Source organism: Colius striatus, chromosome 12 (assembly GCF_028858725.1).
Source record: "Colius striatus isolate bColStr4 chromosome 12, bColStr4.1.hap1, whole genome shotgun sequence".
NCBI lineage: Eukaryota > Metazoa > Chordata > Aves > Coliiformes > Coliidae > Colius > Colius striatus.
In genome coordinates, this window is record NC_084770.1 from 8034015 (window position 1) to 8052481 (window position 18467).

Here is an 18467-nt window from a genome sequence, read left to right on the forward strand (position 1 = left end):
GACTTGCTAACAAATGTGTTGTTCTTGATTCCCTCCTCTTCAGTGATCTTTAAGATCTCTCGTTTCATAAGGAAGAGGCAGGTGGGTGATCTGCTTCCAAAAAAAAGAGTTTCCGTAAGTGTGGCTTGTGTCTTGAGGCTGCTATACATCTGTCCAACTTCCATTGACTTCAGTTGGTATTTTTTTGTCAAATTGCATACCCGTAATTAACTGTCCTAACGAAAACATCTTCCTCGAGGTGCCAGCATTCCTGTGAGAGTTGTGGGTTGTTGTACCCACACATGCAGGCAGCATCCTTTCATCATCCTTCATACAAATTGAATACACCCTCTGTTGATCTTTACAGCTGTTCTCTGAATACCATCCATGGTTAATGAAATACTCCTGTGGCTCACTCATTCCTTTAAAAACCTTTGTCCAAGCCTCTTATGTCCTAAGAGGATAATAACATTTATTGCACCTTTGCAATTTTTGCCTTTATTCTCCTTCCTGCTACAGGAAAAAAAAAGAAGAAAGAAAGGGTTTAAGGGCTTCTGATTTTCCCTTGAAGATAGATGTGGAAACCCAGAGCTAGAAGTGACAAGGAGCATCCTTGAGTCCTGCCCTCTGCTTTCACAGAGCTCCCGATGCCATTTATGATCATACCAACAACCATTCTGAAAATTGATCAGTCTGTTATATTAGCCTCCCAGCATCTTCCAGGACACTGCTCCAGAAACTTTCCGACCTGGTGCTTCAGGAGGCAATGATAAAGTGGTTGGTCTTCAACAGAAGCCATCCACATCCAATCAGCATCATCTCTGTGATGCAGTGCCAGCAAGACTAGGACATTCCGCTTCTCTTCTAGTACATATCCCCGTTCCTCCAGCATATCCCCCTGCTCTTCCAGCACATCCCTGTTCCTCCAGCATATCTCCCTGCTTCTGTCACCAGAGTTGGTCCATTGCAGCTGGATGGGGCTGCATTGCGCTGATCAGGCACCCAGGAAATCAATAGCAGTTGGGGTGGGAGGAAATACAGCACATTCCTAGTAATTGTGCAAATGCAAATTTATTACTTCAAAGTCTTCTCTAATGTAAATCCAGTGAGGTCAATGGAGTTAGAGCAAAACTGGCCATTTCTCTTCATCTGTTATGCTCATTTTTATAATGATGGATAGCAGCTATTAAGAGAAAGGAACTTTCAAATGCCTGGAAATACACTATCCTGGGAAATGAGCTGCAAGGATGCCAGGAATCACTCTTTGTGCAGATGAGTGTTCTGCTTAACCACATTGCCAAAAACCTCCACCAGCATGAACTGCTACAGCTCCGTCCATGCAGTGCCAATTAACAGGGGCAGAGAGTCTTTCCCTTGGTTAAAACACGCCAGCCTGCTATGGAGGAATTCCCAGTTTTGGCAAGTAACAGCATCTCCCTGCATCAGGACCTTGCTAACCTGCAGCTGCCCTCTCCAGGGATTGTGTAAGGTTTTCTGCAGTTTCTTGAGCTTGCTCCTAAGATCTTCCGTTGCTTGTGTAACCTTTCTAAGAAATATACAAAAGGGTTGTTTTCCTTAAGAAATCCTTAACTTATGCACAGATAAACTGAGAGTCTAAAGGTTAATGTTGCCTCATCACTGCCAAAGTGAAATCAAAGATTCAAAAGGCCATTCTGCAGAATGCTCTTGCATTTCTAGGGAAAAATTAAACTGTTATTGATTATAATAATAAGCTTTTGGAGTGTGGTAATGGGGTTTTTTTTTTGTTCAACAAATATGATGCTCTCTTTTTTTTCCCCCCTGTAACTACTGCAGCTCATCCTTGGCCAGCTACTCAGAAAAGCTGAGTTTTGTTCAGAAAAAAGACTATTAAAGCACTAAAACATCTGTATAAACTGCTGTAAATACAGGAAGAGCTTTTATAATTTTAGGTAGAATAAAAACATGATGCACTAAGGCTTTTCCTGGTTTCTTAATAACATTTAATTGGCTCCATTCACCTAGGAAAGACAGTGTATTACTTCAGTGCCTTTTCCCTTTTGCAATGGTGTCAGCAAACCATCAGTCGGAGAAGCAAGGTGACTGGAAACAACTCTAGAGACCACTCTGTGTAGAAATAGCCAGCAGTAAGCAATTGCCTAGATGACTAGTGCTGTATTCAGACTATTTAGGTTTATTAATCTGCTGCCAGCCTGCCACTTCTCACTGGCATCAGTGAGCAAGAGAGGTGAGCTGCAGCTAATTAATGCCCAGGCTAGATGCTTTCTTCAAAGACTGTTTGAGTCAGATGCTGGTCTTTCCCAACTGAAACACCAACCCATTTTAACTGTCCCTTCAAATCCCAGAGTCAGGCAATTTATACAAATTTGGTATGTTTGAGCGTGCTGTGCAGAAGGATATTCAGGCATCCTAAACAAAAAGCACACCCAACATACTTGTGGGTCAGATACCTGCCAAAAGGTGAAACCTTTAACAGGATGAGAAGATATTCCTCTCTGATGTTGACTTGAAATAGTTTTAGCTTGTATGAAAAACAGACTCATAGGACTGGAAAATATCTCTGGCCTTAGGCTGTATCAAAACACTTGTGACAGAGATTTGAATGGACTTAGGTGCAAGTCATGTAAGGTCAAGTTTCCATTTGAGAACCGTTTGCATTAGCAGCCTTACCACCATGGTAACACAGAGAAGAGACACTAACAGTATTTAGCACATGAACATGGACAGAAGCTATTTGCTACATCCTCGGGAATAAACGTAGATGAAATTGTAACAAAGCTGTTCTTCCAAACCCTTCTCATTGTGCAGGGTTTTTATAGAGGTTCACACAATGTGCCTCACTGGGGAGTGAGATAATCTGAGATCTAGTTTGGATGTTGTCAATATGGCAAGGAACACATGATCTGTGTTGGTCAAGCTCACCTCATGCAGCACAATTGCAGCTCCTGGTGCATTTTGGTGAATGAGCAGTGCATACCTGTGTGAAAGCTATATGTGCCTAAGCAGCCAGGCACAGGTTCCTCACTGGAAAATGGTCTCAGCAGAAAATATCCAACCCTTACACCCCTATGTGGCTTCTTTGACAGAAGCAGATGGGAAGTCCATGTGCTGCTATGTTAGAAATGTCTATCATTCTCCCATTTCTTCTATGTCCCTTGTCTTAGGTTATCAGGCGTGCTCTTCTCAATGGCAGTTAAAATGTAGGTGTAAAACACAGAAGGCACGTTCATTTATAACTATACAGACTATAATTACATGTAGTCTAGGGCTTGTTTCCTGAACTGGGAAGGAGGAAAAATGGGTTAAGTGGGTGTGAGTAAAGTAACAAGAAAGAACATGTCTTTTAGAGGTTATGAAACCACCTTGAACACCCCGTATCAGAAATGCTAGTTAAGAACAAATCAGAAAACTGTATGCAGGCTGAGAGTTGGGACAAATACAAGGGAACTGGGGACTGACAAGGGAATAGTAACAAGTTTCTGATCCAGTCTGAGAACTTAGAATTGCAAGCAAAAGTGGAGGAGAAATATGACGTCACCACTATAGCTTATTTGAGGAAAGCTAAATGCAAGCTTCCCATTACCAGGTGAGATGTTTCAGTGAGAAGTGGGGACTTTAATGTCATTGTATGAAGCATCAGTGAGACCTCCTCCCATTTAATACTATAACTGCATTCAGTTGTTCATATGCACTTTAAGATTAATTGAAACTAGAGCAGATGGATAGAAGAGGTCTGAAGTGAATTGAGAGTCATCTAGGAAAGACTGAAAAGCCATTCCTGTGTAGCTTGGGAGTAAAAGGGAGGCAAGAACCATCTCCATAAAAATACCTGAATAAGGAGTGGTGAACAAAGCAGCTACTGAAAAGAGAGCTGATGCTGGTGCCAGAATACATGGCAATAAACCAGTGATGGCAATAATACAAAGGCTCCTGACCATCAGGGATGTGGACAGTCTGGGATAATCTCCCAGAAGGAGTAACATGCAGAAAACACAAACTTGTTTTAAGTCAGATTATGGTCCTTTCAAGTGAAGGACCAGAACCAACATTGTGCCTAATATGGCAGAGAACTAGGCTGTTGTGATCCAGGCTCCTCCCGTGCTTCTAGCTCTAAACTGCCAAATGGGAACAAAACAGCAGCAAACCAAGGCCTTTGGCCACTTGTTAGTGGAGATCTGTGGAACATTTTCTCTGCAGCCACAATGCCAGCAGCTCCAGTATCCTGGCTAAACACCAATACGTTCCTCTGCTACTTAAGTCCCCCCCGTGGTTTCACTTAGTAATGCTACTCTTTGTTCCCTGCCCAAAAGTTGCAGCAAAATGCTGGGGTTTTTGTCCTTAAAAAAATGTTCTCTATTTACTGAATTGTTCTTCAAACTGTAGTATAATTCACTCTGGGGTGTAACTGTGTTGCATTTTAACCTGCACAGAAATAGCATGTGCAAGTGTGGAGAGAGGATGAGAGAAAAATAGCAATGCAAAAATAATCCTTATGACAGCATTGAGCCCAAGTGAGCAATATTACTCTTATTTTACAGTAGGAAATTGTTGATTCTTTTAATTTATAAGCAAAAAGAGTTTGAAATCTTTCCCATGAAAACACAATAAGCAGGTATGCTTTGGGTTATTGCTGTCAGCTGTAGCCTTAAAACAATCTCTGGAAGCTTGGTCTTGAACCTCAATTCATGAGTCTTTCAATGAAATCTGAAGTTGAATTCTGATTTTCCATCAAAATCAGAGAAAACTAATGACACTGGCCTAAAGACTCTAATTTGCACTGGCAGGCTAGAATTTTGGAACAGTATGAATTCCCAGGGTGTATATGTCAATGACTGTTCACCCGCATTACCAGTGTTGCAACAGTGTCTGGATCCTCACAAACAAGAATAATGACATGTCCTGGCCCAGATCTGTATCTGTGGATGGCAGATATTACACAGAACAAGGTATCATTATTATTATTGTTATTTAATTCTTGTAACAGTCACCCAAGCAGATGAGCTACTCCCACAGCTGCATTAAATATCAAGACTAAAATATGCAATCCTTTTGTTATTTCATCTTCTGTGAGAAAAGTGGACTGTCGTGTTTCAACAGAAGATTTTAAGCACGTATTTCTCCCCAAGTATGCTGGAAAATGCAGCTTATAAAATGTGCCTTGCTATTCCAGTTTTGCCTATATTCGGTAACACAGCCAAGTACATGGATACCTCAAGCAGCTCCAGACAAGATAGCCTGCATCCTGGAGCTATGCAGGTAGCATGGAGAAAAAAAGTGGACTAATCTGCCCTAAGAATGACGTAAATTTGTCTACACAGAGTTCTGCCTTAACAAGTTGCTTTAATACTTGGCTGGATTTGGGTTAGAGATGGCTTGAGTAGAGCTGACTCTAAGCACAAGCCAAGTAGGCAGATTTTCAAGGGCATTCACCACCAGGACATGAAAACTGCTGAGATAAGAAACATTGTGCCTAATTTTGCTGTGCCAGAGACACAGGAAGGGAAGAGGAGAGGGGTGCAGGAGGTAGAACCATTTCTGCCAATGCAGCAGGATCTGTGCTGGCCTCCCATCACAGCTCCCTCACACCCTGGGGCATAGCCAGGCCTCAGCCACTCTTCCTTGGAGTGGGAGGCGTGCCCACTTTGATGTGCTGGGGTGGGCTGACAAGGGAAAGGACTCTTTTCACAGCAGCAGCGTATGTGCAGTGCTGCCTCACGTGCCCTTGCAGAGATGTAATGTGTGCTGGTGGTGGCTGTGAGAAGTTGTGCCAGGTGCCCTTGTCAGGCCCTGCTCTTCAGGACAGGTTTGCTGCAGAGGATCTTCATGGGGTGGAGTGAAATTTGGTCTCCTAGATATCCTGGAGTCAACCTCCTGGGGATAACAACTGAAATACTGAACTCAGTCCAAGTCTTGTAGTCAATAGTGCTAAGAAGTGCTGCAGCACTTCGAAGTGACAGGAGTTTCCTTAGCACTAAAGGCTTTGTGTCCAGCCATATGGCTTTGCTGTCAGGCTGCCAAGAGGTGACAAAAGAATGAATAAGCCCAGGTCACTCACTGCCAGGAGGGAAGAGTCTCCTGGACAACCTGAGAGCAGAGAGAGCTTTCCTTCCTGACCAGGGGTAGGGCACTCCTGCACCAGGGGCTGCACTGATTATCGCTGGTCACGTTCTCCAGGAGAAGGTCCTAGCCCACATCTCTGCAGATTCCTCTTCTGCCCCCCAGCCTTACTATTTTTTGTCTTGGAATCTGTTTCAAGCGTCCACTCCTCATCCTTCAACAAATTCAGCCTTATCTGGGCTGCATCTGTGGCAGCGACACAGCCAAAAGGTGCCACTTCTCTGGGATGAGGTGGCATCATCCATGCCTCCTAGCACACCATGGAGGGGGGAAAATCTGCTCTCCTGGGGGGCAAATGAGCTGCGGAGCGCTGAGGGGTCCGCAGCATCATTTACGGCTGCACCGGCCAGTCTGCTTTACCGAGACAGGCAGCGGGCTGGCTCCAAAGGCTCCCGAAGTCCCGCCGTGTGGAGGAGGACGGGGCCCTGACTTGAGGCATCCGCCTGCCAGCGCCAGCAGCTCCGGGCCAGCTCAGCCAGGAGAGGGAGCCGTGGGCCCGCACGCCGCCCAACCCGCCTCCTCCCCGCCGGACCCCGCAAACTGCCGGAGGGACAGCGCGGCAGCCTCCTCCTCACAAACCGCCGCTGCTAGCTCGGCTATCCCCCGCACACCGGCTGCTGCAGGGTGACACTCCCCCCTTCCCAATCCCCATCTCTGCGCGGGGCTCGAGGCCGCGCTGCGGGCCGTCAACGCTCCTCGTCGCTGCGCGTAAGGAGCGCGGCCGGCGGCGAAAGGGGCGGCCGGTGAGCGCGGCGCGGGGCGGAGCGGAGCAGGGACGACGAGGAGGAGGAGGAGAAGGAAGGAGGAGGAAGACGAAGAAGAAGGAGGAGGAGGAGAGGAGAGCGCGCGGCACGCGGGACGTGTCTGCGCGCACCCTCCGCGTTCTCAGGTGAGGGGTGCGCGCGCGTTTCCGCGGGCGCGGGCGGCGGGGAGAAGCGCGGGGGAGCGACTCGGGGCGGCCCGGCCCGGCCGTGAACTTCCCAGCACGCAGAGGGAAAGTTTTTTTGGCGGAGGAGGCGGTTTCTAGCCGCGGCCGCGCGGGGAGGATAAAAGGAAAGAGAGAAGAATCGTGGGACGGAGGCGGCTCTGCCCGCTGAGAGCGAACGTGCGCGGCCGGGGGTAACGGGAGCAAGGGGCGAGCGGCGGCCGTGCCGCTGCCGGAGCCGGAGACCCCTCGGCTGTCCGTCGGGAAGGGGTGAAGGTGAGCCTGAGCAAAGCCGCAGGACCTCAGGTGCGTGTCTCCGCCGCTTCTGCAGCCGGGTTTGGCCGTGTCGCCGGTCCCAGACACGCAGAGTGGTTTCCTTAAATGCCCCGTTTCGGGCGGAGGACATCTGGATGTTCCTCGCCAGGGCGCGACACGCACTGACGAACGCAACTTTAATTCTCGTCCGCGTTGCAAATGCGTGAGCCCCTCATACCTGTTTTCTTCTGCTATCAAAAAGACCTTTGAAATGGAAGGGAGGAAGAGAAAAGGGGTCAGATTTGAGCCGCAGCACGAAAATAAAGTGGAAGAGACACGTCCAAGAAAAACCGTCTGGACGCGATTTGATGCTGGCAGTGCTGTGGGTTTGCTGGGGGCAGCAGCCCCCTCGTGCGAAGCTTTCTGGTGGGATTCTGGATGCTTTGATGGGAATTCTTTCCTGGAAAGGAAGCGAGGGGGAGGGCGTGTGGGAAGAGACAGTCAGGGCTCCAGTGCTTCAGGCGGCCTTTTTCTGTGCCAGTGTCACATCCTTCCCTTACAGTGGCAGTGCTTGTTCCTCAGCCTGGGCTCGTGTCTGTACAGGGCTTGGCACAACGGGATCCTGATCTCAGGGCCTTAGGATGCTACTGTAAACTGGATTATAGATACACTCTCACACTCACACTCTCTCTTTCCATCTAGCCTTCTGCTTTGTGAATAGCTGGTTCTAATGCTTGGATAAAATCCTGGCTTTCTTTACAGATTTTCTTCTCTTATAAAATGGTGGGGTTTGGTCTATGTATTTGGGGTTTTTTTTTTGTCCTAGGAAAAGCTTTTTACTTATGGATGTGGGAGATTGCAGCAAACAACTAATCTTTTCTTTTTTTTAATGAAAAAGTCCTGTTTTCCTGACACTTCAGTTTTAACTACAGCCCCTCTTGGATAAGCAGAACTGTCACTGAACTTACACTTCCATACACAGAAGGATTGTGGACTGTTATTTATTAACTCTGCTGTGGAGAGTCCATATCTCATAACTTAGAGGGCCATTTATAACAGGTTGCTTTGGCAGCTCTAGAAGATTTACTTGCTGTCTTGTGTTTCTTGCAGGAGAAGCCTCTCCTGTTTGCATGGAGAGCATCACTTCAGCCTAAGGACTTTCTGGTGGGAGGGCTTGATGCTGGGAAGGTTTCTTCTTTCTACTTCCATTGCCTGCCTGTAGTGAGTGAGGAAGGGCAAGCAGAGAGGACTAAGCTCTGACACCCAGATACTCTCCTTCCCTGGAAGCAGGTATGGAGTTGTTACTGTCACTGGGAACACCTTCTCTGTAAGAGCAGTTAAGGATGCAGGATAATGATGGACGCGGAATGTAAGGCTGTGAGGACTTGAGGTGGTGGAAGTGTGCAGGGCACTGAAACAATCAGGAGACAATAAGCTCAGGAGGTGGGAGCTGATGCATGGAGGTGAAGCAGGGGGCTGCAGGGTAAAAGGTTCTGTTCCTAGTGCAATGCCTCTGTGCGATGGAGAGGGCAAGTCTGCACGTACATAGCCCTCTGACTCTCTTTCCATGTCTCTGGATGTAGTTTGTGTTCACAGTGTCTGCATGTTACATAGGAAGAGCTCAAGTTTGCTCTTGCTCAAATTTGCTCATGCCTGGTCCTTCCAGAGGCTGTAAAGAAATGCCTGTGTCTGAACAGCTCTGGGGCTCTGAGCAGGTATCCTGCGCCTGAGCATTAGCTGTGTGCCGTGGGGATGAGCACTGTGCTGGTCCAGGACTGAGCAGGCTCTTAGCCTGGGTTGGGTAGTACTCAGGAACAGACAGGTTAGAGAGACTTCAGAGGGTTAGAGTGGTGTAGCAGCAGGTTGGATGGAGGTATGGGAAATGCCTTTTTGCTGTCCCTGGTGCTGTAAATTTAAACCTTGAAGTATACATATAGGAAGGAGGAGGCAGAGAGAGTTTGTCCCAGCTTTACTCCTTCAAGACCTTCATGTGCCAGATGCACTAGGGAAGAGGCATTTCACTCCTGCAGAATTAGAGGACAGAACGTGTTCTTTTATTCCTTTCTCATGTATTGTTCTGTTTGGATTTTTATATTGGTTATTTTGGCAGGCACATGATTCATATTCCTTTCCCCATCTGTCCTGGGTCCCCCACTGTTGTCAGATGTCTTCACATTTCAGCAAAACTGACTTGCAAAAACTTGCCGTGAAGATAACCCTTGCAGCTGGTGGTGTGGGAGAGGTGTCCCAGAGCACAGGTTGCATTGGCAAGGTGGGCAGTTAAGAAGATTATAACCAGCATGTGAATACTTTCATGTATCTGTGAGCATCCGTGCTGTCCAAGCTCTCTTTTCATCATACAGCAACGGGGAATGCTTTGGGAATAAAAATAGCTATATGGAAAAGCCTGCATGAGCTGAAATCTGTGAACAGCACCATGTTATCTGGGAACTCAAACACGTTCTACAGTGGAGCTCACAGTTCAGACATTGCCTGCTCTCCTCCTCCCTGCCTCTCCTCCTGCCTTTCTCTTGACACAGCTGATGGGTTTCACTGTCCCCATAAACTGAGCCAAGAGCTGTCTCCTCTGTGCCTGGTGGGTGAGAGCTGGTGCTCCTCTGCTGGACCAGATGCGGAGGGAGAAGGAAAGTAAAGCTGTACATCATTTTTGCCACACTTGAGCCGCCCCTCTCTCCTGCACCAGCTCTGCAGCCTGGGTGTAGCTCAGGGGCCTGCATGCAGGTGGGTTTCTTTCTCTTCATGTTTTGTAACCTCTTTGTTGTGCTCCTCCATCAGCAAAATGTATTGCTGAGATTTGGTCACTGCTAAATTAGAACAAAACGGCTGCTTCTTTTGGGGAGTGTTTTGGGGTTTCTCCTGCCATCCTAATGTCTTTGCAAAGCAGAAGGATAATCTTGTGTTTCTCAGCCTTGGTGTTGTTATATGTAGGGCTTTTGCCTGTGACTGAGCCATATCTAGGCTCAGAGAGTGTGCAAAGAGGAGGCTGATTTGGGGAAATTAGTTCAAATGGTGCCTACACTTTTGTGAATTTCGGTCTTGGCCACTAAACCTGCTACCTGCAGCCTCAGAGGTCCCAATGAGACATGTGCATAGACTATAATATTCATAAATTCAGACAGAAAATAAAGGAACATAACTGCACAAGCACACACATTTTGTTACGGGGTTCCTTAAAAATAGGTGCTGATATAACAAGATTTCTACTACAAGGAGAGAATCGTATCTTTAGTCAGCCCTTTGTTAATTTAGCAACTCTCAGTTTCGTCACATGGGGGTTAGATCCCCAGGAATTCCTCTGACACAGGTTTCCCCTGAGTCTGGATGATTATCCAATTACAGTTTTAAGAAAATTACAGCAAGGATAACTGGCTAAAGATAGAAGTCTCTAAGAGTGTTAGGGAAAGAGAAGGAAAACATGTGAGAGAGCTTGAGCTTCACTTTCTTGCACAAGTGAAATGAGAAGAATTATACCAGTCCTTAATTTTTGCAGGGAGTGGAGTTGAAGTCCCTGGTGTTGGGTTTGGACCTTCTTGCTCGCTTTCTTTCTTCTATTTAACTCTCTTTTGCTATGTGCTAACTCTATATTTATACGAGAAAGTTCTATTGGTTCTTATGGAACCATTTTAGATTTACATGTGTTAACATAAAGGGACCATTAACGTAAGAGCTCTGTTTGGCACAGAGAATAAGAGGTTGCTGTGAATCCTGGGCTGAATCAGGGAAGTGGTAGGTGCCTTCTTGCCCTGGGGACCCCAGGGAGGTGCCAGAGAGCCATTACCTTGCAAATCGCACCCAGAGCAGGGTCAGCAAGTTTCCTGGAGAGTGTATTATCATGCCTGGACAGAGAGCTGGATGGTCACACTCTCCCATCCCATGTCCATTCTCAGTATTGGGATGCTTGAACTGGTATGGGAGAGTGTCCAGTTGATTCAGAAGCGTTTGTGACCGCCCTTTTACTCTATTGCTAACAACTCACTGGGGCATGGCTGGGCAGGTTTTACTATATGACCCTTGCAGCTTTGGATCTGGCCTGCTTCAGCCAGCATGGCCGTGGCTCAGTGGGTTGGCTGGGTGCAAGCTGGTAGCACCACGTTGCAGCCTGGGAGTACCACAGTACAAGGCTCATTGGTAGCCTCACTTGAAGCTCCTTTGACAGCTCTGTTGGGTGTCTGAAAGGCAAAGACACAACATGAATCGTGCACTCACACAAATACTTTAAGAAGCCTCTTCATCTTTACTAAGCCAAGGTGTTATCAGAATTAGAAGAGGACCTTAAAGAAAGGGGGAAAAAAAAGAGTAAGTTTTAATACCTCTCTGTCTCTTTAACTAGAAAAGCTGCTGTGTGTTGTTTTGGTTTCTTTGATGTTTTTTTCCCCTCCCAGTTTTGCTTAATCCTTTGCATGACTTAAAGAAGTGTAATGGAATATCCTGGCTCTTTCAGGCCTCATCCTGTCCACTCATCAGGATGTGATATGGTCATATGTTCAGAGGATGATTATTATATATTCAATCAGCTTGTGTGTAAAAGCTTGCAGAACTGTGACCTAAATGTTTATCCTTAGTGCAAACAAGATGCCGTGGAGCTCTTTAACAATTATGCTGCTTGGTGAGAAAGATATGATGTGCTCTTCTCAGAGGGAATTTTTGCTTGTTTTCTATGTGTGATTTCTATGTGTTATAGTTGCTTTTCTTTATCAATTTACCTTTTATCTTAGATGTAAATAAAGTGCTAATTACAGTACTAATCTCAGTGCAAGGGAATAAAATTTTTAAAGACTGAAAAATAACTCCCATCTGTTAGACTTTCAGTAGTGTTTTGGGGTTTGCCTTCTACTTGGAAGGAAGCCAAACCTTATCTTGCTTGATTTAAAGTTTTCCTTGCAGTATTTAAACTGGGGTTTTAGTCATTTAAAAAACAAACAAAAGTGGAAATAGCTTTTCAAATTCTCTTTGGCCGTTTTCTTAACGTGCTGGTTGCTAAAATCTGAATAGTTCTGTCATATTCCTACTGAGATGAGTTGATAGCCCACTACCAAATTCTATAGAAACAGGTGTGAGACCTTATTATGGAAAAGCATCTATTTTTCATAGTAGCATATTGCATTTCTCTGGTTTTGTTTTCTGTGCCTCAAAATGAATTGTTTCAAGGGAACTACTGCTTAAGTAGTTCTTATTTAAGACAGACTCTGAACCCAAGTGTTCAGTGGTAGATATGTGGTACTTTTAGCTCCATCAGCTCCAGTGACTGCTGGGTATTAATCTATACATTGCACTTGTATGTTATCTTTCATCTCAGTGTATCTAAGCACTTTAGAGACATTAAGATGCACAGCTGTGGTGTGAAGTGGGGAGAGGCTAGAAATGGCTAGGGAAACGGAGGCACAGGTTTCAGAAGCCTTTACTAATGTGCTTACTTCAGGGGACAGCTATTTATAAGCTCTCTGATGCCTGATTGTCAGGGAAACACTATAATTTTTCATGCACTACAACTGGGGATTGATGCCTCTGTAGGTTTCATGTAGATTAACCAGAAACTCATGTTGCTACCTTAACTAATAGACTGCTTTAAAATCTTCAACCTCAGAGACCTACAGGAGCATAGTAAGTGGCAGTGGCAAGAACCCAAATTCCTGGTGCTGTTTGGTTTTTTTTTCCTGAGGTTGGCTCTATTGCAAAAAGCAAGGTCCACAAGGAACCAAAAGTAAAGCAACCTCACCTCCACCCTACTATGGTAACATCCAGGGCCCCACCTACCTAAATTTATTAGCTATCTGTTGATTCAAAGCTCTGGAATCTGTAGAAAATACTTACTCTGACAGTAAGAGCCATGCAAATTCACTCTAATACAAATAATTGGATTTGTTCTGTTGAGAAATAGCAGCCTTCCCCCCTTCTTTCTTCAAGCACCAACACATCCCAGCCCTTGTTTATAAGGAGGCATTGGATAACGGGAGGAGGATGTATGTGTTGCAGCCCAGTGTGATAACACCAGCAGGCTGTGAAGGGCTTGTAGGACACCCAGTCTGTTTGAACCAGCACAAATGTGTTGCTCTAGCAAATTGTGTTGGTTGCAGTTGAGCTGGACAGTGATAATCTTTGGGGTGACTGAAGGACACAGTAAAACACACAGTCTGATGGGCTATTGTCCCCACGGTCTGGTTGGTCTTTTCCCTCCTCTGTCCTCCTGCAAAAATAGTTGCAGCCTTGATGCACTTGCCTTTCTTCACCTTCCTCATTCTCTTGTGTTGCTGTGTGGACTTTAGACACACTATGTTTAATTCTGGTTCACTGGGAGGTTTTGCACACACAGACACCCCTGGTCCCAGGCCATGGACAGGTGGAAATTATTTTCTTCAGGCTCACTGTGTCCTCCCCTTCTGTTCCACAAGGGAGCTGTATCTTGGTCTTTTTGCCCTGTTGAAGTTCTCTGGCATCTGGCTACCCAGGAAGGCAATATTTTCCCCTTCCTCAGCTTTTTTTCTTTCCCCCCCTGCCCTTGTCTATCACATGCAATGATTCTGTACTTCTGTATGAAGTATCAAAGAGTGAGAGCAAAAACTCAACCCAACTTTCCAGAGACACTTTGTGATTGCTTTCAATGTGAAGAGGTGAGACAGCCCAGGGCCAGGGTCAGTGAGGACTGGAGAATATAAAGGCATCCATTTCTTGGAATTGAAAGTGCTTAGAAATGGAAATTTTGGAGACTTTTCAGATTTTTGTCCCTTTGTATCAGAGTTTTAAGACATAGTGGTATTGCCTCCTGCAACTGTTCCTTGTAGCCTTTGGAAATGTCAGCAGTGCATATATTGCCTTTTGTTTGTCATTCAGATGGAGTAATGAATTCACTGCCTTAGTGAGATCAATCATATTCTCCCCAAATAATTAATATTGATAACAATCACTGCATACTGCTGCCTGCAGCTGCCTCTCAACCTTTGCACTGTGTGGGGTCACAGAGCAGACCTTCTTGTAGGAGGCTCTCAGCCTTCCAAATTCAGGGTGCCATTGGTTAAAGGTTGAATTTAGAGCTGCACTGGAGGGGTCCTTGCAGTCAGAGCCCTCAGCAAGTTCCCTCTGATGGTGCAACCCAATATTTGCAGAAGGAAGTGCTAGAGACATGGGGAACAAATGTGATGCAGCGCTGGAAGGATTATCTTGTTCTGTTTATCTTTTCCTCTTTTGTTTTTTTCTATCTGTACCAATTTTGTAATGCCCTTTGCAGAGCATGACTGTACTATGCTGTCCAGGAAGGGGCTGGCACAGAAAAAAGTTGCCCTGATAGTCAAGTGGGTGGGTCGGGAAGATGGAGGCCCTTGGGAGGGCTGAAGGACCTCCGGAGAGCTTCTTGTAGGTGGAGTGTTGTCCTGGGGGAGGCAGGTGGCTCCTGGGCTTTCAGTGCCTTTGCTGTTCCTTTGTCTATTGATTTAAATGTTGGTATGGATTGGTGTGTAAAATAGACTTACAGAGCAGCCTGTCTGAGCTGGAGGAGAGGGAATGAGGCATCTTCAAGCCTTGTTCTTGTTTGCTTTTCTCTTATAAAGCTAAATGTGATTAAATTAATGTGATTAATACATGCCAGGTGTGGAAACACTGTGTGACCCAAATTTGTAAAGAAAAACTCATCTGGCTTGCTTTTACCCTTGAATATGTTGCTCATCCCAGGATACTTGGAGTCACTTGAGGAAATCCTTCCCTTATCCTGTAGGCAGAATTGGAGATGAGGTCTTCACTGCTGGCAGCTGTGTGGGTAAACCCACTAGCAACTCTGGGGACATTGCAGTCTGCCTGGGCTTTTTGTGGCAATGGCCCAGTAAAAGAGATGCTTGGAAAGGGGAATGAAACACAGTGACGTTGTGCTGTGGAGCATGGTGATGCTTGGAGGCTTTCTGCCTTCTACGTCCCTCTCTGGAGGAGTAAGAAGGGGAAGATGTTGGCTGAATATAGAGCAGCCATCCTGGGGATCTGTTCTGCGAGCACTGAGGGCTATGAGGAAAGATGAGCTGAAAGACCAGGTATGTTGCTGGCAGCAAAGGCTTGAACTTAAGAAAAAAAAGTCTTGGAGCATTTTTGGAGACTGGGGGCCTATTGCAACTAGTGCTCAGCAGGGCTGGGAGCAGCCTCTGTTATGATGGTCAGGATATACAGTGGGGCTGCAGAGCAGGGCTGTGCCAGGCTGGGCTTCCAAGGAGACACCTCTCCTGAGAAAGCTGCTCTGGGGCTCAAGAGTGCCAGGCTGGTCCTTCGAAAGGGAGGAAGGCCAGCTGATAAACCTGCTTGTCTGCATTGTGTTCTCTGGATTTAGCAACTTGGGCTGATGCTAGCTTGGAGTTGCCGCTGTGCAATCTGTTGCACTATGAGGATGTGCTGCAATGTCCACAGGGAACAACCTCTGAGGGAGAGCAGTGGAGTTGCTTACATCTACAAGGAGGCAGAATGCATAAATTAAATGCCCATTCTCAGATGTCTCCAGGTACTCCACGAGAGCTAATCTCTTCCAGAAAAGGGGAAATATCACTCTGGATTCCTTAAGGCTCCTCAGGTCTTTGAGGCACAGTGGTTGCAGATTTCTTTTTTTCCTATGCACAGATTACTTTGTCACTTCATTGTCCTGTAGCACAAGATGTGGGTATTTCTCTGAGTTCTCCTTTCACTGTAACATCGTTGTCCAAAATAGAAGCATTGTGTCTGACTTCACGGAAGGTCTCAGCTCTCCTTGAAGCTCTGTTGGAAGCTTTTCATTCCCTGGCTATTCAGACTTTAAAAAGTAGACTATCTTGGCTGGATACCTTTTGCTGGAGCACAGAAGTGCTCTTGTAGTTCGGTGTTTGAACTGCTCAGTGGCCAGCGTGTATGCATTTGTAATCCATGCTGTTTGATTTCATAGCTGTGGCTCAATCTGCCCCTCTTCAGCCCACTCCACAGATCTCTCTGATAGCCCCAGCTGTTTATTTGTCCTGTCCAGGTGTGCATATATTTCAGAGAGGTGACAGATCATTGAGCTAGTTTATTTTAGATGTATGAAATGCAGCGTGCTCTGCCTGCTAAGCAGCTGCCAGCGTATAATCAGTGGCACCCTGGGCTCCAGCAGAGCAATGTGCAAGATCTGTAGCATTTCTGCTTTGCCAAGCCCTGAGAGAACCCCAGGAGAACTGAAAGGGAAGGAGAGGATACCGACTTTCTTCAGATATATTTTCAAGCCCCCCTCTCGTCTTCCCACGTGTCCATATTGCACTTTTTTCCTTTTCTCTTGGGGAGGAGGGGGGTTGGAAGGGAAAATAGCTTCTTCCTCTGAATTCTGATTATTAGTGTTAGACCTGTTAAGCCAAAAGGATGCCAGGAAATGGTATCTAAATGCCATTAGCAGATCACGAAACCCCTGCCTGGCAGTCGCCTCCATTTCCCAAACATTGGCACTGGCAGAGGCAGATCTTGAACTACAAAGGAAGCTCCCAGAAATGACTCACTGTAGATGAATGTCTCTCCACTATTTCTCCAAGCCTCTGAGCTCAAGGTGGGGTGATTGCCTGCTCTGCCTAAGGGAGCTCTTGGTGTTCCTCAAAGATCAGCGCTGCTTCTGCAATTTGTGCTGCTGTGTTGAATGAGAAGTGGCTTGGAACCGCCTCCTGGGGTGACCTCAGAGTGCCACACTGCAAAATTTTTTCCCCCCCATGTTGGGGATTCAGTAAAAAGTAATTATTAAAGAAACAGCAGACTGTAGCCCTTGGCCTGGATGTGCAGTGCAGAAGGCCACGGAAGTGGGGCCACCTCAAATGCCTGGTGTCATGTCCTCAGCTGGCAAAGAGCTGGCTGAGCCCCTGGCCAAGAGGAATGTTTACAGATTTGGGAGGGCTTTTTTTCTCTTATGTACTTGGTAGACCAGGGTGTAAAGCTGTGTGTGAGCACTGCAGCTCCTCAGTGCTGGAATCCAGTACTTCCAGGTCCTGTGTGATGGTGGCCAGCTCTGGCCAAGGAAGATGTTTCGTGCTAGTGTCAGAAGAAACTTCTCACCAGGGCAGCTTTCCATCATCTGACTCCCACTTAGTTTTTGGTTTTTTGGGTCTTTGAATTCCCTTCTACAAGAGCAAGTGTTTAACATCTGCTGTGGTTCTAGCTGGTGAAAAGTATCGGTCTGTTTCCTTTGGTTCTGATGATGTAAGTTGCTTTTGTAATGGAAACATTTCAGAAGAAATTCCTTTCAGCCTGCTCTCTTTGTCAGGCATGTGATAGCCTGGTGACTACAGCCACCCTGGCAAAAGTGGGACTTGAACATCGATGTTGGAGGTCCCTGCCTTGATGTGTCACCATTAAATGCACTGATTGGGTCACACTTATGGCTCCAGCTATAGCCTCGATTACAGGCCAGGCTTCAGCCCTGGCTGACTCCTGCTGAAATATGCCTGTCTGTTAGGGAGCTGCTGCCAAGATAAATTGGGCTCCTTGCCCTTAGGAGAGATGTTAATGTTTTTTTCCCAGAGGACAGAATTTGGGAGCCCTTTCTCGGTCAGTCTGCCTGTGTTTGAAGTGAAGAGTGTGGTGTGGTGTGCAGGAGAGCAGGGAAAGTGCTCTGAGCACCTCATGGCATTTGTCATCATGCTGATGCTGGTTTCCTCACCATTTGGTTCCTGGAAGCTGCCTGGGAAGGAAAATTGTAATGAACGTATCAATTCCTCCTGGGGAGGAAAGGCTGGACTTCCAAAACTGTCACCTGGCTTTCAGCCCTCATCTCCAGAGATGTCAGTGTGAGGTTAGGCTGCTTGGATGGGCTGTCCAGGCTGGACTGATTGGCTGCTGCAGGAGAAGCTCTGCTTGGGGCCAGTGGAGGGGAGTGGAAGTGCTGATCCTGTAGTAAAGGGCTGTGTATGCGGTGCCCAAATGGCCTGGGGAGCGGAGGCAGGATCAGAAGGACACAGCGCAAAGCCCAGCTAAGTGGCACCAAGATGGTTTATGCTACAGTAATTCCTCCCTTTGTCTGGCTTATTCCTGCACATACTAAAAAGCAAAAGTGTTTCCTGGAGGGCTGAAGGGCCTTTTCGCACTTTCCATTAGTGTTTTTGCTATTGCTTTTCTGCAGCTGCTTTTGCAGGCTGCCCTTTGTCTGCCTTTTGGATTCTTTGAATTGGACTGTATGTCTGTTTTCTCCATAAGAAAACTCAGCAAACTCACTAAGCAG

The 18467-nt window shown here is 46.4% G+C and overlaps 1 protein-coding gene across 6 annotated transcripts in view; it reads left to right on the plus strand.

Annotated features, from left to right (window-relative positions):
* Positions 1 to 6651: 6651 nt before the first annotated feature.
* IL1RAP (interleukin 1 receptor accessory protein) overlaps positions 6652 to 18467 on the plus strand; it is a 46694-nt gene continuing 34878 nt past the window's right edge. For 2 of the 6 annotated variants that reach the window (XM_062005507.1, XM_062005509.1), the window contains exon 1: positions 6652 to 6985. The gene's annotated coding sequence lies outside the window, so the exon portion shown is untranslated. Of the gene's footprint in view, positions 6986 to 7020; positions 7328 to 9994; positions 10019 to 18467 lie in introns of those variants that run through there. The other 4 variants (XM_062005508.1, XM_062005510.1, XM_062005512.1 and 1 more) reach the window with 3 other exon arrangements.